Raw genomic sequence first — 9,134 nt, 5'->3', positions numbered from 1 at the left:
AGGCTCCGATCTGGTCCTTAGGCACGAAAGCACTAAAATAACGACAATGAAAACCACGTTCCTTTCCCCAGGATGACAGCATCCACAGTGCTCGAAGGTGCTCTTCCTCTTGAAAGGAACAGAAGGAAGCCTCAGCCCTGATTCCTTCAAGCTGCCTCAAGTCTTGGCTTTTGATCTCCCGTGAGAAACAGCTTGGACAAATGACTTACACACCTGCCAGGAATGAGCCATGACACCCAGGGCTAGGAAAGAGCATCTGACTGTGGTGAACAAGGAGGACCCTCTGCCCTGCAACAAATGCCCTCGCACGTCTCCCCTGGATGAAAGCCTCTGCTCGACCATCGATTCCTTGCATGAAGCCCTGATGTAACTCAGCTGTCCCTGGTTTCTTCTCTGGTTTCTTCCGTGTCACCTTGTCCCTCCTTATACCATCCTTCTTAAGTGCCCCGATCTTTTCAATTCCAACGTTTTTTTGCACATGCCGAGACCTCTGTTCAGAATGTTCTTCCTTGAGATGCTCACCTCCGCCCCCTTCCACTCCTTCTTTGTATCTTGCTGAAGAGACCCTTTCTGACTTCTGGCCCCATTCAAGCAGATCCTCTAATCACACCTTTCCTCTGTTCCCTTAAAAGCATTTATGATTATTAGAACGTATCTAGTTCCATGTATGTTTCTGAAATTATTTGTTCGACTATTCTCTCCTTTTCTGGGAGTCCTTCCCGGGAGGCATGGGCCATGTCTCTTTTGTCCCTCTATGTCCCTGTTGCCTAACACAGGGCCACACACACGTTAGATCATCAGTAAATGCTGCTGAGTAAGTGACCCAATGAGAGAGTGAATGGATGAGCAGTCTGCATCTGTCTCAAGCACAGCAGCCTCCATGCTGCATCCACACACACACACACACACACCCCAAATAAAACAAGTTCACAGTGCAATTCCAACTCCTACCCTGTGCAAATAGGAGTTGCCATTCTATTATTGCATTTTTTAAAAAATCTGCCTGTTTGAGACATATTTTTAAATGATTTCACCACCCAAAATATGTGTTATACTCCACAATTTAAAACACTCTTTGGTTTTCCGGTACCTTTTCTGCAAATGCTGGAGCAGAACTTCCTGGGTCGACATCCCAGCTCTGCCGGTCATTGCTGGTGTTACATCAGACAAGTTTCTTTACCTCTCTGTGCTCAGTTTTCTCAGATTTGATGGGTGTAATATTGGTACCTACCTCATAGGACTAAGTGACTTACTACACATGAAGCATTAGGCATAGGAGGCCATTGGGAGGTCTAAATAGAAGATTGACATGATCCCACAAAGGTGAGCAAGGAAGACAACATTCTTGTGGAAGAGATATCATGTGGTGGTATGGGGGTTAAGATAACGACGGAGCGACTCTGGATCATGGAAGAGAAGCAGGCATCTAGCCTGAGGAATCAAACCTACCCCAGAGAGACAAAAATAAATTGTGAAAATTCTGCTTACTTTTTTATTTAACTAGTAGACTAATTTTTAGAGTTTTAGGTTTACAGAAAATGTAAGGGAAAGTACAGAGTTCCCTAATCCCCCCTCACCCTCACCCCACACATAGTTTCCTTTATTGTTAATGTCTTGCTTTAGTGGGGTACACTGGTTACAACTGCTGAGCTAATACTGACTCACTCTTACTAATTAAGGTCCACAGGCTGCTGTAGTACTCGTTCTGTCTTGGACGTTCTATAGGTTTTGACAATCATGTATCCACCATTACAATACCATATGGTACAGCTTCACTGTCCTAAAAGTCCCTCTGTGGTCCTCCGCTCATTCCCACACTATCTCAACCCCTGAGCTTTTCACTATCTCATAGCTGGCGTTTTCTAGAATGTCGTATATAGCTGGAATCTTGCAGTATGTCGCCTTTTCAGATTGGCTTCTTCCACTTAGAAATGCCTACTTACTTTTTATTTGTTGATTGATTGATACTAGGGATTGAATCCAAAGGTGCTTAACAACTGAGCCACATTTTATTTTGAGACAGGGTCTCACTAAGTTGCTTAGGACCTCGTTAAGCTGCTGAGGCTGCCCTTGAACATGTGATCCTCCTGCCTCAGCCTCCCAAGGCACTGGGATTACAGGCTTTCACTACCATCCCCAGCTCTACTTACCCTTTTAAACCTTCTGTGAATGCAGAATCCATTCGTAATAAAGGAACAAAGAGTAAGAACTTCAAAATGTATTTTCAGCATTATTTGGGGCTTTGAGCAGCCAGTAGAAATAACCAAATCCCTTCACAAAAAACAGCTACTTAATAAATATTTCTTGAACAGATGAGTGAATGAATCCACAGCTTTATGAGTACAATATTAGCAGGTGATCAATATGTATTTGTTGAACTGAACTATATTCCCACCATCTTGATTGCACTTAGGGAGTACCCAGTTCTCCTTCTCCGTTCATGTAAGAGAAACAGATAGACCTTATGGGAAGTGTTTTACAAATACTATTTCAAGTCATCCTTATCAATAATTCATTGATATTTATTAATATTCCTGCTTTATAGAGGAAGAAACAGGTTCAGAGATGTTAAGGAACCTGCCCAAGGTCACCCAGCAGGCAAAGTGAACAAACTCGAATGGAAACCCTATCTTCAGGTTCTTGGAAAACTCTGATGGGTCCACCAGGATTTGTTGTTTAGTCTTCCATGGAGCTGAACGTGGTCCAGTACTGAACGCTGTCCATGATGACATCAAACAGACATCCTGTGTGACTAAAGTCAGGTCACCTGCTCACTCGTCTCCAAATGCCTTGCTCATTTCTATTTTCTACTCTGAGGAATTCCCCCAAAGGGTGGAGTTTGTTTTGTCGTTTTGTTTTTGATTTCCCTGCATGGGATACAGGTTCATCGCAACGATGTCAGAGCTAGATGCACATGACCCCTAGAAATAAAGCTGGTGACTAGTTTTACCTTAATGCTTGGGAAATGAGCACAGCATTCAGCAACACAGGGGGAAGGAAGGGGCCAGAAGATCACACGGGGATTTGTAAATTCATCAGACTCTTGGATATTTCTAGCTACAATTCAAAATGCAAAATGCCTGGTTTTCTCAATATTTCAAACTTCCGGCAGAGAAGATCTAAAAACCTGAACAAGAAAAAAACTTTGTGGACATGTAAGCAAGTGGTGTCAACTGAACCATACTTACCTGAGAACGCAGTCAACAGCTACCTCCCCTGCTCTTTTTTAATTTTTGATTTTGAGACAAAATTGCTTACCTGAGTGAACACACTAGAAAAACCTACCCCAGGAAGAATGACCTCAGTAAGGCAATTTATTATCATCTCTCTGCTTATCTCTATGATTTCCCTGAACTGCACTTTGCTCCTAGTCAGACAAGAGAAATTTAAGCATCAACCCAGTGTCACAACTACAGGAACTGAAATTCCAGTGTCAGGATTTGGTCTGAGATTCTGATCAGGGGGACGAGGCTCAATTCCAAAGCTAACCAACTGAACCCTTCTTCTGGTTATAAAATTTCCTAATTCTATAACTTAACTTGCAATATGATGTATCTTTCATTGTCTTTTTGAACAGTAAATGATCTTTTATACCATTTTTACCAAGGTGTCCTCTTCCTGAATTTTATATATATACATTTAACACACTCTCTCTCTCTCTCTCTCTCTCTCTCTCTCTCTATATATATATATATATATATATATATATATATATATACACACACACACACACACACACACACACACACACACACATAACTTTATATGATTAAACCCAGGAACACTTAACCACTGAGCTACATCCCCTGCTCTTTTTAAATTTTTGATTGTGAGACAAGATCTTATTAAGTTGCTTAGGGCCTCACTAAGTTGCTGAGGCTGGCCTCAAACTTGCAATCCTCCTGCCTCTCAGCCCCCAACCCTAAGTCTCTGGGATTACAGGTGTGTACCACCACCTGGCTACCTGAATTTTAATTGACTAATTTAAATTGAAATTCTCTTCTCTTTCCCTAAGTGGCCATGAAATCTGTTTATCACCTGCTTGGTTTCCACATCCTTTGCACCTTATCTGTCTTGTGAATCACCATAGTCTGGCTATTTATTGACAAAAAGAATCTAGAATTGCAGAATACCAAGTCAGAAGGCACAGTATCAGCGGTGATCATATGCCCCAGGCTGATGCTGGCATATGCTGGGAGCTCTGCTGCGCCTAGCTTTGGCGATGGGGCAATTGCTGCCAGGAGCACTTAGCACCTGCCAGCCCCTGGCCTCCCTGAAGGGCATGAGCCTCCTCCCGGTGCAGCCAGTTAGAGGCTGCCAGGCCCGATTCCAGGAGCCATCTCTTCAGCCCAAGAGAGGGATCTGCTGGGTGACTGCCTTGTGTTTTCCCTCTTTTCACTGCAGGAGCAGAGACAAACAGAGGACAGAGAGCTACTGACACAGGCCTGGAACAGAGAAATCGGTAAGTCCTTGTTACAACACCCAACCCTTCTCCAGTTCCCCTGAGTAACAAAGGCCAAGAAGGCGCTGCCCCCTGCCCCCCACCCCCATTCCCTTCCTCCCATCTCACACTTCAGTCAGGAAGGAGCTGGGCCCAAGTGACCCTGCTAGAACAGTTGCCTGCTCGGTGACATGACATGCAGGGGAAGCCAAGGAGATGACTAGAGGCTTTGAAAGAACCACAGGAAGAAAGACGGTAGGTCCAAGGGGGCAGAAGCCTGGCAGGAAGAGAGACCGACGGTTGGTGGAAAGGCAAGGTTGATGTCGCCCTCACAACCATGGTGCCCACGTGGGTCTTAGAAACGACTCTCCTCCTTCCCTCCTGGCTGCGGAAGAGCATCATTCTGTCTTAAGTTTCGTGTCTTATTTAAAGAGATGGATGCACATCATATGCATATCCGGGTCCTCTGTGCTTTTTTAAGCATATGCACCAAGTTATCACCTGTCCCCAAATTGAACTCCGGTGAATAGAGGGAGTTTCCTAACTCAGTGGCCTCAGGGAGCTTGCACTCGGAATTCCAAACCAACTAGGGGCCAAGGGCCAGCCTCGGCCTCCAAGGAGGCTGACTTTTAGCTGACTTTTCTAGGAGCCCCCAAATGGCCAGCCCACTGGGTCACTTCCCACTTCTTTGTTCACTTTTATGTCTTACCCTAATAAGTCTGCAGACAGCCGTCATTTCCTGAGAGGCACGCTGCTGAGTGCTGGAATTGGAACCTCACAAACCTGCCTCAACTCCACAAAGTTCTCATCCCAGCCCTCTAAGGTGTTTTCACATCCAACAGAATTTGTAGAGTTCTTGCAAAGATCAAGGAAAACTTCAGATAGAAAAAAATGCTTTCAGTTATTGGAGCATTTGAGCTAATTTTATTGCCATCTACGACTAATTTTTTTTTTTTTTTTTCAACTGAGCTTACAAGAGGCCTAGCAACTGAGAGGAAGCAGAATATAGTAGTAATCAGCTTCTGAGACCGCATGAGGGGTAGGAGGTCTGAGCATCAATCAAGTTGTAGATAATATAAGAAACAGGGAGCCTCAAGTTTCCGGGGTGAGTGAGCCATGCGGTGATAATAGCTGTTTTGTTTTGTGCTCAAAGGAAACTAAATGCAAATTGGCACAGATCCTCTGGGGCTCAGATGCCAGTCTTCACCAAGAAATCAGGTTGAAGTTCTCGGCTGGCCTAGCAACAGGGGCCTGGTTGCATTACACCCAATTGAGGGACAGGTCTAAGGTTGTTTATCAGCTTGTTCACCCTCACCACTAACCAGCGGAAATGGCTGTTCCCTGAGATGGTTGTGGGACTTCCTGCCAGCACAGGGAGCCCATACCTCAGTCTCTCCATAGCCAGAGATGCGGAGGGGGCAGGGCATTCCTAATGATCAACAGACTCCAGCCAAAGCTTCCGGGTCAACACTGAGCTGCAAGTGGCCTTGGGGAGGCTTGCAGGCACAGAGAGCACCAGGCTTTCAGTCAGGAATTCCTGTGTTTAAATCCTGGCCGGCTTGGTAGACTTCTTCTATGTACAAAGCGGGAGAGGGCCTCACGTTGGGGAACTCACTTTCTCTCTCATCGGCTTAAGTATTTGCCCTTTCCTTCCCAGTTCCCAGGATCGCTTTAACCCTCCTCTTGCACTGACAGCCAAAACTCAAGATTCTGCTTATTTTATTTTTGCAGAGCAATTTGGTTTTCTTTGTTTTCTTTTTTTTTTTTTTTGCTCTGAAGACTGGATCCTGGGACCTAAGTGATCATCTAAATTTTTTTCCAAACAGACAAAAGATCTCTAAGGAGAATTCTGCCCCCAGCTTTAAAATAGACACGTTTCCCCCCCACCCCTCTTACCATGTTAGAGTCTCACTGAACGTCCCTTGTTTCTCCAGGTAACCAGGCTGATTGCCGTCTTCTACACAGACCCTGAGGGGCCCCAGGGCACTGCTGCTGTCTTTCCAGGCTGTGGCTTTGTCATCAGAAATGGTGCCTTTCTCCGTGCCCCTCCTGTGCTTCTCTCTCAGTCAGCTTATTTATGAAGTCCTCCCCAAGCACAATGCCATTGGGCAGCAAAAAGCAGTCGGTGGTAGAAATCACCCATTCCCTACTCCACATCCCTCCTGCCAGTCCCATGTCACTTCTTCCCAGCTAACAGGAGCCCTGTTTGCAAGAACCAAAAGAATCCCTTGAATTCAAGGAAGAGAGAAATGTAATTTACCTAAATCAGATCATCAAAGGGCAGGATTACAATTTAAAGATCCCAAATTGGCCTTATTTTTGGTTTGACAATCAAAGCCACAGAACTTAAGAGTTCTAACGAGCTGGGGCTGAAGAGATGGATTTTATAGACAGAAAAGGGCTAAAGAAGCAGCAACCAAGAAGAAAACACGATTTGATGGTTTCAACGTGACTTTCTCGTAAGGCAGGGGCAGGAAGACAGAGCAATACACAACACCTAATAGTTGGCTGGTTCACGTCAGGTTACTCTGTGTGTAAGGATTAAGGCAGAAGGAACCTCATCATAGTGCCCCCTGAAGCTGGTCTGGGAATTTGGGCTGTTATCTCTTTTCTGATTTCTTGGAAGGTAAGATAACACACTTGATGTCTGTTTGATTTTTTTTTAGCACGAGTGACTCCATTTTGATTTTTAATTTGTTTTACTGGGGCCCAGTTGCAGGAGATTCGCCTCAAACAATGACCCCCTATGGTTTTCAACACAACATACAAATGTCATACTCCTAAGGATGGCCACATGACCCATGTGTATGGGTATGTGCTTCCAGTAAAGCTTTGTTTTCTGGATAAAAAGAAACAAGCTCGGCTGGATGGGCACCTTATGACCTTCTGCCATTTCTTCTTTCCTGGAATAGTACCATTACACCTGGAAGTTCAGCAGCAATCTTGGGACTATGAGGCAAAGGAAAAAGACCAAAAAAAAAAAAAAAAACCAAAAAACAAAAAACAACCTGTTAAGGGATGTTTTAAATCTGTGAGGTGAACAGAGAGCCCACATCCTGGGAGCAAATCTTTATCCCTCACACATCAGATAGAACACTAATCTCTAGGGTATATAAAGAACTCAAAAAGCTAAGCACCAAAAAAAAAAAAAAAAAAAAAAAAAACCAAAACAAATAACCCAATCAATAAATGGACCAAAGACCGGAAGAGACACTTCTCAGAAGAGGAGATACAATCAATCAACAGATATATGAAAAAATGCTCATCATCTCTAGCAATCAGAGAAATGCAAATCAAAACTACTCTAAGATTTCATCTCACTCCAATGGCAGCTATTATGAAGACAAACAATAATAAGTGTTGGTGAGGATGTGGGGACAAAGGTACACTCATACATTGCTGGTGGGACTGCAAATTGGTGCAGCCGAAATGAAAAGCCATATGGCAATGCCTTGGAATTCTGGAAATGGAACCACCATTTGACCCAGCTATCCCTCTCGGTCTATACCCAAAGGACTTAAAAACAGCATTCTACAGGGACACAGCCACATCAATGTTTATAGCAGCACAATTCACAGTAGCTAAACTGTGGAACCAACCTAGATGCCCTTCAGTGGATGAATGGATAAAGAAACTGTGGTATATATACAGAATGGAATTTTACGCAACAATAAAAGAGAATAAAATCATGGCATTTGCAGGTAAATGGATGGTGTTGGAGAAGAAGTGAAGTTGGCCAATCCCCCAAAAAACAAATGCTAAATGTTTTCTCTGATATAAGGAGGCTGACTCATGGTGGGGTAGGGAGGGAGAACATGGGAGGAATTAATGAATTCTGGATGGGGACAGGAGAGAGAGGGAAAGGGAGGAGGCAGGGGATTAGCAAGGATGGTGGAATGTGATGGACATCATTATCCAAAGTACATGTATGAAGATATGAATTGGGTGTCAACCTACTTTATATACAGAGGTATGAAAAATTGTGGTACATATGTGTAATAAGAATTGTAATGCCAAAAAAGTACATGTATAAAGACATGAGTTGGCATGAACATACTTTATATACAAAGATATGAGAAATTGTGCTTTATATGTGTAATAAGAATTGTAATGCATTCCTCTCACATGTATTTCAAAAAATAAAATCAATTAAAAAAAAAAAGGTATGGTTTAGCAGAAAGATAGTAAAAGCCTGGGATGCTTTTGACAATTTTGAGTAACTGACCAGCCTTGGTCTATCCAGGTATGAGATGGAGAAGCTCCAGTTCCTTTATGTCATTAGTTGAGTTTCCTATTACATACACCTAAGGGCATCCCACCTGATACAGAGTTCTTACCCTCAAGAAATGGTTAAAGGCTCAGTATATAAATGTAGCCATCACTCTTGATTCCAAATCCAATGAATGAACAAATCCTGTTCCCTCTACCATCAAACTACATGCTGTGATTCCAACCACCTCTAACCACCCACGTTGCCATTAACCTGGTCTAAGTTGCCAACACCTCTCACTCACAATTATGCAGTGTTAACTTGTGCAATGTCAAGTCCTTTTCCCTTTCCGTGGATTCTCAACACAGTAGCCAGAATTAGGATTAGTCCATTAAAACATGAGTCAGATGGGATTGCCTCTCCCCTAAAAGCTCTCCATGGTGCTGCTTTGATGACTAAGATTGGAGATCAAAATCCTGAAAA

The sequence above is a fragment of the Callospermophilus lateralis genome, chromosome 7 (assembly GCF_048772815.1).
Source record: "Callospermophilus lateralis isolate mCalLat2 chromosome 7, mCalLat2.hap1, whole genome shotgun sequence".
NCBI classification, from domain to species: domain Eukaryota; kingdom Metazoa; phylum Chordata; class Mammalia; order Rodentia; family Sciuridae; genus Callospermophilus; species Callospermophilus lateralis.
The sequence above is the reverse complement of the archived record's forward strand: the minus strand, read 5'-3'. Positions refer to the sequence as shown.